Source organism: Styela clava, chromosome 9 (genome assembly GCF_964204865.1).
Source record: "Styela clava chromosome 9, kaStyClav1.hap1.2, whole genome shotgun sequence".
In the NCBI taxonomy this organism is placed as follows: domain Eukaryota; kingdom Metazoa; phylum Chordata; class Ascidiacea; order Stolidobranchia; family Styelidae; genus Styela; species Styela clava.
The window spans coordinates 18,682,827-18,693,924 of NC_135258.1; positions in this window are offsets into that span (position 1 = coordinate 18,682,827).

Here is an 11,098-nt window from a genome sequence, read left to right on the forward strand (position 1 = left end):
CGCTCTAACATGCCTTACCTAGGGTTAGGTTAGTATGCTTGCACGTTTGTACTTTAACTTTTTTCGGCTCGGCTTCTTTCGACGCCGATGCCGGCGACGCAGCACTCTCTCGCCCGCCAGCCACCGAGAAAAGGGTGCGCTCCGACCGGCCCCGCACCGTACGCCGCTCCTTCTTGGCTCATTCGAGTTTACTGTCTTTCGCTCTGACATGCCTTACCTAGGGTTAGGTTAGTATGCTTGCACGTTTGTACTTTAACTTTTTTCGGCTCGGCTTCTTTCGACGCCGATGCCGGCGACGCAGCACTCTCTCGCCCGCCAGCCACCGAGAAAAGGGTGCGCTCCGACCGGCCCCGCACCGTACGCCGCTCTTTCTTGGCTCATTCGAGTTTACTGTCTTTTGCTCTGACATGCCTTACCTAGGGTTAGGTTAGTATGCTTGCACGTTTGTACTTTAACTTTTTTCGGCTCGGCTTCTTTCGACGCCGATGCCGGCGACGCAGCATTCTCTCGCCCGCCAGCCACCGAGAAAAGGGTGCGCTCCGACCGGCCCCGCACCGTACGCCGCTCTTTCTTGGCTCATTCGAGTTTACTGTCTTTCGCTCTGGCATGCCTTACGTCGGGTTAGGTTAGTATGCTTGCACGTTTGTACTTTAACTTTTTTCGGCTCGGCTTCTTTCGACGCCGATGCCGGCGACGCAGCACTCTCTCGTCCGCCAGCCACCGAGAAAAGGGTGCGCTCCGACCGGCCCCGCACCGCTCTTTCTTGGCTCATTCGAGTTTACTGTCTTTCGCTCTGACATGCCTTACCTAGGGTTAGGTTAGTATGCTTGCACGTTTGTACTTTAATTTTTTTCGGCTCGGCTTCTTTCGACGCCGATGCCGGCGACGCAGCACTCTCTCGCCCGCCAGCCACCGAGAAAAGGGTGCGCTCCGACCGGCCCCGCACCGTACGCCGCTTTTTCTTGGCTCATTCGAGTTTACTGTCTTTCGCTCTGACATGCCTTACCTAGGGTTAGGTTAGTATGCTTGCACGTTTGTACTTTAACTTTTTTCGGCTCGGCTTCTTTCGACGCCGATGCCGGCGACGCAGCACTCTCTCGCCCGCCAGCCACCGAGAAAAAGGTGCGCTCCGACCGGCCCCGCACCGTACGCCGCTCTTTCTTGGCTCATTCGAGTTTACTGTCTTTCGCTCTGACATGCCTTACCTAGGGTTAGGTTAGTATGCTTGCACGTTTGTACTTTAACTTTTTTCGGCTCGGCTTCTTTCGACGCCGATGCCGGCGACGCAGCACTCTCTCGCCCGCCAGCCACCGAGAAAAGGGTGCGCTCCGACCGGCCCCGCACCGTACGCCGCTCTTTCTTGGCTCATTCGAGTTTACTGTCTTTCGCTCTGACATGCCTTACCTGGGTTAGGTTAGTATGCTTGCACGTTTGTACTTAACTTTTTTCGGCTCGGCTTCTTTCGACGCCGATGCCGGCGACGCAGCACTCTCTCGCCCGCCAGCCACCGAGAAAAGGGTGCGCTCCGACCGGCCCCGCACCGTACGCCGCTCTTCCTTGGCTCATTCGAGTTTACTGTCTTTCGCTCTGACATGCCTTACCTAGGGTTAGGTTAGTATGCTTGCACGTTTGTACTTTAACTTTTTTCGGCTCGGCTTCTTTCGACGCCGATGCCGGCGACGCAGCACTCTCTCGCCCGCCAGCCACCGAGAAAAGGGTGCGCTCCGACCGGCCCCGCACCGTACGCCGCTCTTTCTTGGCTCATTCGAGTTTACTGTCTTTCGCTCTGACATGCCTTACCTAGGGTCAGGTTAGTATGCTTGCACGTTTGTACTTTAACTTTTTTCGGCTCGGCTTCTTTCGACGCCGATGCCGGCGACGCAGCACTCTCTCGCCCGCCAGCCACCGAGAAAAGGGTGCGCTCCGACCGGCCCCGCACCGTACGCCGCTCTTTCTTGGCTCATTCGAGTTTATTGTCTTTCGCTCTGACATGCCTTACCTAGGGTTAGGTTAGTATGCTTGCACGTTTGTACTTTAACTTTTTTCGGCTCGGCTTCTTTCGACGCCGATGCCGGCGACGCAGCACTCTCTCGCCCGCCAGCCACCGAGAAAAGGGTGCGCTCCGACCGGCCCCGCACGCCGCTCTTTCTTGGCTCATTCGAGTTTACTGTCTTTCGCTCTGACATGCCTTACCTAGGGTTAGGTTAGTAGCCTATGCTTGCACGTTTGTACTTTAACTTTTTTCGGCTCGGCTTCTTTCGACGCCGATGCCGGCGACGCAGCACTCTCTCGCCCGCCAGCCACCGAGAAAAGGGTGCGCTCCGACCGGCCCCGCACCGTACGCCGCTCTTTCTTGGCTCATTCGAGTTTACTGTCTTTCGCTCTGACATGCCTTACATAGGGTTAGGTTAGTATGCTTGCACGTTTGTACTTTAACTTTTTTCGGCTCGGCTTCTTTCGACGCCGATGCCGGCGACGCAGCACTCTCTCGCCCGCCAGCCACCGAGAAAAGGGTGCGCTCCGACCGGCCCCGCACCGTACGCCGCTCTTTCTTGGCTCATTCGAGTTTACTGTCTTTCGCTCTGACATGCCTTACCTAGGGTTAGGTTAGTATGCTTGCACGTTTGTACTTTAACATTTTTCGGCTCGGCTTCTTTCGACGCCGATGCCGGCGACGCAGCACTCTCTCGCCCGCCAGCCACCGAGAAAAGGGTGCGCTCCGACCGGCCCCGCACCTCTCTTTCTTGGCTCATTCGAGTTTACTGTCTTTCGCTCTAACATGCCTTACGTAGGGTTAGGTTAGTATGCTTGCATGTGCAGTCCTTCAACTTTTTTCGGCTCGGCTTCTTTCGACGCCGATGCCGGCGACGCAGCACTCTCTCGCCCGCCAGCCACCGAGAAAAGGGTGCGCTCCGACCGGCCCCGCACCGTACGCCGCTCTTTCTTGGCTCATTCGAGTTTACTGTCTTTCGCTCTGACATGCCTTACATAGGGTTAGGTTAGTATGCTTGCACGTTTGTACTTTAACTTTTTTCGGCTCGGCTTCTTTCGACGCCGATGCCGGCGACGCAGCACTCTCTCGCCCGCCAGCCACCGAGAAAAGGGTGCGCTCCGACCGGCCCCGCACCGTACGCCGCTCTTTCTTGGCTCATTCGAGTTTACTGTCTTTCGCTCTGACATGCCTTACCTAGGGTTAGGTTAGTATGCTTGCACGTTTGTACTTTAACATTTTTCGGCTCGGCTTCTTTCGACGCCGATGCCGGCGACGCAGCACTCTCTCGCCCGCCAGCCACCGAGAAAAGGGTGCGCTCCGACCGGCCCCGCACCTCTCTTTCTTGGCTCATTCGAGTTTACTGTCTTTCGCTCTAACATGCCTTACGTAGGGTTAGGTTAGTATGCTTGCATGTGCAGTCCTTCAACTTTTTTCGGCTCGGCTTCTTTCGACGCCGATGCCGGCGACGCAGCACTCTCTCGCCCGCCATCCACCGAGAGAAGTGTGCGCTCCGACCCGCCCCGCACCGCACGCCGCTCTTTCTTGGCTCATTCGAGTTTACTGTCTTTCGCTCTAACACGCCTTACCTAGGGTTAGGTTAGTATGCTTGCACGTGCAGTCCTTCAACTTTTTTCGGCTCGGCTTCTTTCGACGCCGATGCCGGCGACGCAGCACTCTCTCGCCCGCCAGCCACCGAGAAAAGGGTGCGCTCCGACCGGCCCCGCACCTCTCTTTCTTGGCTCATTCGAGTTTACTGTCTTTCGCTCTAACATGCCTTACGTAGGGTTAGGTTAGTATGCTTGCATGTGCAGTCCTTCAACTTTTTTCGGCTCGGCTTCTTTCGACGCCGATGCCGGCGACGCAGCATTCTCTCGCCCGCCAGCCACCGAGAAAAGGGTGCGCTCCGACCGGCCCCGCACCGTACGCCGCTCTTTCTTGGCTCATTCGAGTTTACTGTCTTTCGCTCTGGCATGCCTTACGTCGGGTTAGGTTAGTATGCTTGCACGTTTGTACTTTAACTTTTTTCGGCTCGGCTTCTTTCGACGCCGATGCCGGCGACGCAGCACTCTCTCGTCCGCCAGCCACCGAGAAAAGGGTGCGCTCCGACCGGCCCCGCACCGCTCTTTCTTGGCTCATTCGAGTTTACTGTCTTTCGCTCTGACATGCCTTACCTAGGGTTAGGTTAGTATGCTTGCACGTTTGTACTTTAATTTTTTTCGGCTCGGCTTCTTTCGACGCCGATGCCGGCGACGCAGCACTCTCTCGCCCGCCAGCCACCGAGAAAAGGGTGCGCTCCGACCGGCCCCGCACCGTACGCCGCTTTTTCTTGGCTCATTCGAGTTTACTGTCTTTCGCTCTGACATGCCTTACCTAGGGTTAGGTTAGTATGCTTGCACGTTTGTACTTTAACTTTTTTCGGCTCGGCTTCTTTCGACGCCGATGCCGGCGACGCAGCACTCTCTCGCCCGCCAGCCACCGAGAAAAAGGTGCGCTCCGACCGGCCCCGCACCGTACGCCGCTCTTTCTTGGCTCATTCGAGTTTACTGTCTTTCGCTCTGACATGCCTTACCTAGGGTTAGGTTAGTATGCTTGCACGTTTGTACTTTAACTTTTTTCGGCTCGGCTTCTTTCGACGCCGATGCCGGCGACGCAGCACTCTCTCGCCCGCCAGCCACCGAGAAAAGGGTGCGCTCCGACCGGCCCCGCACCGTACGCCGCTCTTTCTTGGCTCATTCGAGTTTACTGTCTTTCGCTCTGACATGCCTTACCTGGGTTAGGTTAGTATGCTTGCACGTTTGTACTTAACTTTTTTCGGCTCGGCTTCTTTCGACGCCGATGCCGGCGACGCAGCACTCTCTCGCCCGCCAGCCACCGAGAAAAGGGTGCGCTCCGACCGGCCCCGCACCGTACGCCGCTCTTCCTTGGCTCATTCGAGTTTACTGTCTTTCGCTCTGACATGCCTTACCTAGGGTTAGGTTAGTATGCTTGCACGTTTGTACTTTAACTTTTTTCGGCTCGGCTTCTTTCGACGCCGATGCCGGCGACGCAGCACTCTCTCGCCCGCCAGCCACCGAGAAAAGGGTGCGCTCCGACCGGCCCCGCACCGTACGCCGCTCTTTCTTGGCTCATTCGAGTTTACTGTCTTTCGCTCTGACATGCCTTACCTAGGGTCAGGTTAGTATGCTTGCACGTTTGTACTTTAACTTTTTTCGGCTCGGCTTCTTTCGACGCCGATGCCGGCGACGCAGCACTCTCTCGCCCGCCAGCCACCGAGAAAAGGGTGCGCTCCGACCGGCCCCGCACCGTACGCCGCTCTTTCTTGGCTCATTCGAGTTTATTGTCTTTCGCTCTGACATGCCTTACCTAGGGTTAGGTTAGTATGCTTGCACGTTTGTACTTTAACTTTTTTCGGCTCGGCTTCTTTCGACGCCGATGCCGGCGACGCAGCACTCTCTCGCCCGCCAGCCACCGAGAAAAGGGTGCGCTCCGACCGGCCCCGCACGCCGCTCTTTCTTGGCTCATTCGAGTTTACTGTCTTTCGCTCTGACATGCCTTACCTAGGGTTAGGTTAGTAGCCTATGCTTGCACGTTTGTACTTTAACTTTTTTCGGCTCGGCTTCTTTCGACGCCGATGCCGGCGACGCAGCACTCTCTCGCCCGCCAGCCACCGAGAAAAGGGTGCGCTCCGACCGGACCCGCACCGTACGCCGCTCTTTCTTGGCTCATTCGAGTTTACTGTCTTTCGCTCTGACATGCCTTACATAGGGTTAGGTTAGTATGCTTGCACGTTTGTACTTTAACTTTTTTCGGCTCGGCTTCTTTCGACGCCGATGCCGGCGACGCAGCACTCTCTCGCCCGCCAGCCACCGAGAAAAGGGTGCGCTCCGACCGGCCCCGCACCGTACGCCGCTCTTTCTTGGCTCATTCGAGTTTACTGTCTTTCGCTCTGACATGCCTTACCTAGGGTTAGGTTAGTATGCTTGCACGTTTGTACTTTAACATTTTTCGGCTCGGCTTCTTTCGACGCCGATGCCGGCGACGCAGCACTCTCTCGCCCGCCAGCCACCGAGAAAAGGGTGCGCTCCGACCGGCCCCGCACCTCTCTTTCTTGGCTCATTCGAGTTTACTGTCTTTCGCTCTAACATGCCTTACGTAGGGTTAGGTTAGTATGCTTGCATGTGCAGTCCTTCAACTTTTTTCGGCTCGGCTTCTTTCGACGCCGATGCCGGCGACGCAGCACTCTCTCGCCCGCCAGCCACCGAGAAAAGGGTGCGCTCCGACCGGCCCCGCACCGTACGCCGCTCTTTCTTGGCTCATTCGAGTTTACTGTCTTTCGCTCTGACATGCCTTACATAGGGTTAGGTTAGTATGCTTGCACGTTTGTACTTTAACTTTTTTCGGCTCGGCTTCTTTCGACGCCGATGCCGGCGACGCAGCACTCTCTCGCCCGCCAGCCACCGAGAAAAGGGTGCGCTCCGACCGGCCCCGCACCGTACGCCGCTCTTTCTTGGCTCATTCGAGTTTACTGTCTTTCGCTCTGACATGCCTTACCTAGGGTTAGGTTAGTATGCTTGCACGTTTGTACTTTAACATTTTTCGGCTCGGCTTCTTTCGACGCCGATGCCGGCGACGCAGCACTCTCTCGCCCGCCAGCCACCGAGAAAAGGGTGCGCTCCGACCGGCCCCGCACCTCTCTTTCTTGGCTCATTCGAGTTTACTGTCTTTCGCTCTAACATGCCTTACGTAGGGTTAGGTTAGTATGCTTGCATGTGCAGTCCTTCAACTTTTTTCGGCTCGGCTTCTTTCGACGCCGATGCCGGCGACGCAGCACTCTCTCGCCCGCCATCCACCGAGAGAAGTGTGCGCTCCGACCCGCCCCGCACCGCACGCCGCTCTTTCTTGGCTCATTCGAGTTTACTGTCTTTCGCTCTAACACGCCTTACCTAGGGTTAGGTTAGTATGCTTGCACGTGCAGTCCTTCAACTTTTTTCGGCTCGGCTTCTTTCGACGCCGATGCCGGCGACGCAGCACTCTCTCGCCCGCCAGCCACCGAGAGAAGTGTGCGCTCCGACCCGCCCCGCACCGCACGCCGCTCTTTCTTGGCTCATTCGAGTTTACTGTCTTTCGCTCTGACATGCCTTACCTAGGGTTAGGTTAGTATGCTTGCACGTTTGTACTTTAACTTTTTTCGGCTCGGCTTCTTTCGACGCCGATGCCGGCGACGCAGCACTCTCTCGCCCGCCAGCCACCGAGAAAAGGGTGCGCTCCGACCGGCCCCGCACCGTACGCCGCTCTTTCTTGGCTCATTCGAGTTTACTGTCTTTCGCTCTGGCATGCCTTACGTAGGGTTAGGTTAGTATGCTTGCACGTTTGTACTTTAAGTTTTTTCGGCTCGGCTTCTTTCGACGCCGATGCCGGCGACGCAGCACTCTCTCGTCCGCCAGCCACCGAGAAAAGGGTGCGCTCCGACCGGCCCCGCACCGCTCTTTCTTGGCTCATTCGAGTTTACTGTCTTTCGCTCTGACATGCCTTACCTAGGGTTAGGTTAGTATGCTTGCACGTTTGTACTTTAACTTTTTTCGGCTCGGCTTCTTTCGACGCCGATGCCGGCGACGCAGCACTCTCTCGCCCGCCAGCCACCGAGAAAAGGGTGCGCTCCGACCGGCCCCGCACCGTACGCCGCTTTTTCTTGGCTCATTCGAGTTTACTGTCTTTCGCTCTGACATGCCTTACCTAGGGTTAGGTTAGTATGCTTGCACGTTTGTACTTTAACTTTTTTCGGCTCGGCTTCTTTCGACGCCGATGCCGGCGACGCAGCACTCTCTCGCCCGCCAGCCACCGAGAAAAAGGTGCGCTCCGACCGGCCCCGCACCGTACGCCGCTCTTTCTTGGCTCATTCGAGTTTACTGTCTTTCGCTCTGACATGCCTTACCTAGGGTTAGGTTAGTATGCTTGCACGTTTGTACTTTAACTTTTTTCGGCTCGGCTTCTTTCGACGCCGATGCCGGCGACGCAGCACTCTCTCGCCCGCCAGCCACCGAGAAAAGGGTGCGCTCCGACCGGCCCCGCACCGTACGCCGCTCTTTCTTGGCTCATTCGAGTTTACTGTCTTTCGCTCTGACATGCCTTACCTGGGTTAGGTTAGTATGCTTGCACGTTTGTACTTAACTTTTTTCGGCTCGGCTTCTTTCGACGCCGATGCCGGCGACGCAGCACTCTCTCGCCCGCCAGCCACCGAGAAAAGGGTGCGCTCCGACCGGCCCCGCACCGTACGCCGCTCTTCCTTGGCTCATTCAAGTTTACTGTCTTTCGCTCTGACATGCCTTACCTAGGGTTAGGTTAGTATGCTTGCACGTTTGTACTTTAACTTTTTTCGGCTCGGCTTCTTTCGACGCCGATGCCGGCGACGCAGCACTCTCTCGCCCGCCAGCCACCGAGAAAAGGGTGCGCTCCGACCGGCCCCGCACCGTACGCCGCTCTTTCTTGGCTCATTCGAGTTTACTGTCTTTCGCTCTGACATGCCTTACCTAGGGTCAGGTTAGTATGCTTGCACGTTTGTACTTTAACTTTTTTCGGCTCGGCTTCTTTCGACGCCGATGCCGGCGACGCAGCACTCTCTCGCCCGCCAGCCACCGAGAAAAGGGTGCGCTTCGACCGGCCCCGCACCGTACGCCGCTCTTTCTTGGCTCCTTCGAGTTTATTGTCTTTCGCTCTGACATGCCTTACCTAGGGTTAGGTTAGTATGCTTGCACGTTTGTACTTTAACTTTTTTCGGCTCGGCTTCTTTCGACGCCGATGCCGGCGACGCAGCACTCTCTCGCCCGCCAGCCACCGAGAAAAGGGTGCGCTCCGACCGGCCCCGCACCGTACGCCGCTCTTTCTTGGCTCATTCGAGTTTACTGTCTTTCGCTCTGACATGCCTTACCTAGGGTTAGGTTAGTAGCCTATGCTTGCACGTTTGTACTTTAACTTTTTTCGGCTCGGCTTCTTTCGACGCCGATGCCGGCGACGCAGCACTCTCTCGCCCGCCAGCCACCGAGAAAAGGGTGCGCTCCGACCGGCCCCGCACCGTACGCCGCTCTTTCTTGGCTCATTCGAGTTTACTGTCTTTCGCTCTGACATGCCTTACATAGGGTTAGGTTAGTATGCTTGCACGTTTGTACTTTAACTTTTTTCGGCTCGGCTTCTTTCGACGCCGATGCCGGCGACGCAGCACTCTCTCGCCCGCCAGCCACCGAGAAAAGGGTGCGCTCCGACCGGCCCCGCACCGTACGCCGCTCTTTCTTGGCTCATTCGAGTTTACTGTCTTTCGCTCTGACATGCCTTACCTAGGGTTAGGTTAGTATGCTTGCACGTTTGTACTTTAACATTTTTCGGCTCGGCTTCTTTCGACGCCGATGCCGGCGACGCAGCACTCTCTCGCCCGCCAGCCACCGAGAAAAGGGTGCGCTCCGACCGGCCCCGCACCTCTCTTTCTTGGCTCATTCGAGTTACTGTCTTTCGCTCTAACATGCCTTACGTAGGGTTAGGTTAGTATGCTTGCATATGCAGTCCTTCAACTTTTTTCGGCTCGGCTTCTTTCGACGCCGATGCCGGCGACGCAGCACTCTCTCGCCCGCCATCCACCGAGAGAAGTGTGCGCTCCGACCCGCCCCGCACCGCACGCCGCTCTTTCTTGGCTCATTCGAGTTTACTGTCTTTCGCTCTAACACGCCTTACCTAGGGTTAGGTTAGTATGCTTGCACGTGCAGTCCTTCAACTTTTTTCGGCTCGGCTTCTTTCGACGCCGATGCCGGCGACGCAGCACTCTCTCGCCCGCCAGCCACCGAGAGAAGTGTGCGCTCCGACCCGCCCCGCACCGCACGCCGCTCTTTCTTGGCTCATTCGAGTTTACTGTCTTTCGCTCTAACATGCCTCACCTAGGGTTAGGTTAGTATGCTTGCACGTGCAGTCCTTCAACTTTTTTCGGCTCGGCTTCTTTCGACGCCGATGCCGGCGACGCAGCACTCTCTCGCCCGCCAGCCACCGAGAGAAGTGTGCGCTCCGACCCGCCCCGCACCGCGCGCCGCTCTTTCTTGGCTCATTCGAGTTTACTGTCTTTCGCTCTAACATGCCTTACCTCCTAGGGTTAGGTTAGTATGCTTGCACGTGCAGTCCTTCAACTTTTTTCGGCTCGGCTTCTTTCGACGCCGATGCCGGCGACGCAGCACTCTCTCGCCCGCCAGCCACCGAGAGAAGTGTGCGCTCCGACCCGCCCCGCACCGCACGCCGCTCTTTCTTGGCTCATTCGAGTTTACTGTCTTTCGCTCTAACATGCCTTACCTAGGGTTAAGTTAGTATGCTTGCACGTGCAGTCCTTCAACTTTTTTCGGCTCGGCTTACTCTACTAGGAGTCTAGATTAAATGCATACGCTAATTGTTATACATACTCGTTTATGATGTAAAACGTGGATTGTTCTGCAATTATGTTTTACGTCATTTCACCTTATATTTTGCAATGGTAAAATTTCGATTTCGGCAATAAATTACGTCAGTAACTTCAGTAAATTTTGCAAAACAGAAAAGCCTTTTTTTACCCAGGAACCAAAGTAAGAGTATCCATGATTTAGAAAAGGTCGAACTGATAGCGAAATGGAGTGCATTACTTGCGGCTACGCTACGGTACTTGCTACTGGCGAATGAAGACAAGCTCAGCTTACAGTTGCACGTTGATTATTTGCATTCGTTTCTTGCTGTGTTTAATGAACAAATAAGGGATAGTGATCATTCAGGGGCTTTCATTATTAAAATCAAAGCTTGTCTTAATGCTGTTAAATTTACGATTGAAGAAAGAAACAAATAGTCATACAATCCCAAATCTGAATTGCGTAGACTTCAAGCCATTTTTACGATATTGCAAAAAATTACGCGGCAATGTTGACAAAGATTAAAGGAAAAGCCAAATACTCATGATCTAAGGACAAATAAATTGATTCTTCTGTAGATGTTTTCTCAATAAAGGCAAAAATGCATTATTTCATTTTCGTCACCTCTATATTTAGTCCTAGAGAATTTAGTAAATGTATAATATCAGGCACAGGTGAAATAAGGTTCTACTAATGTTAA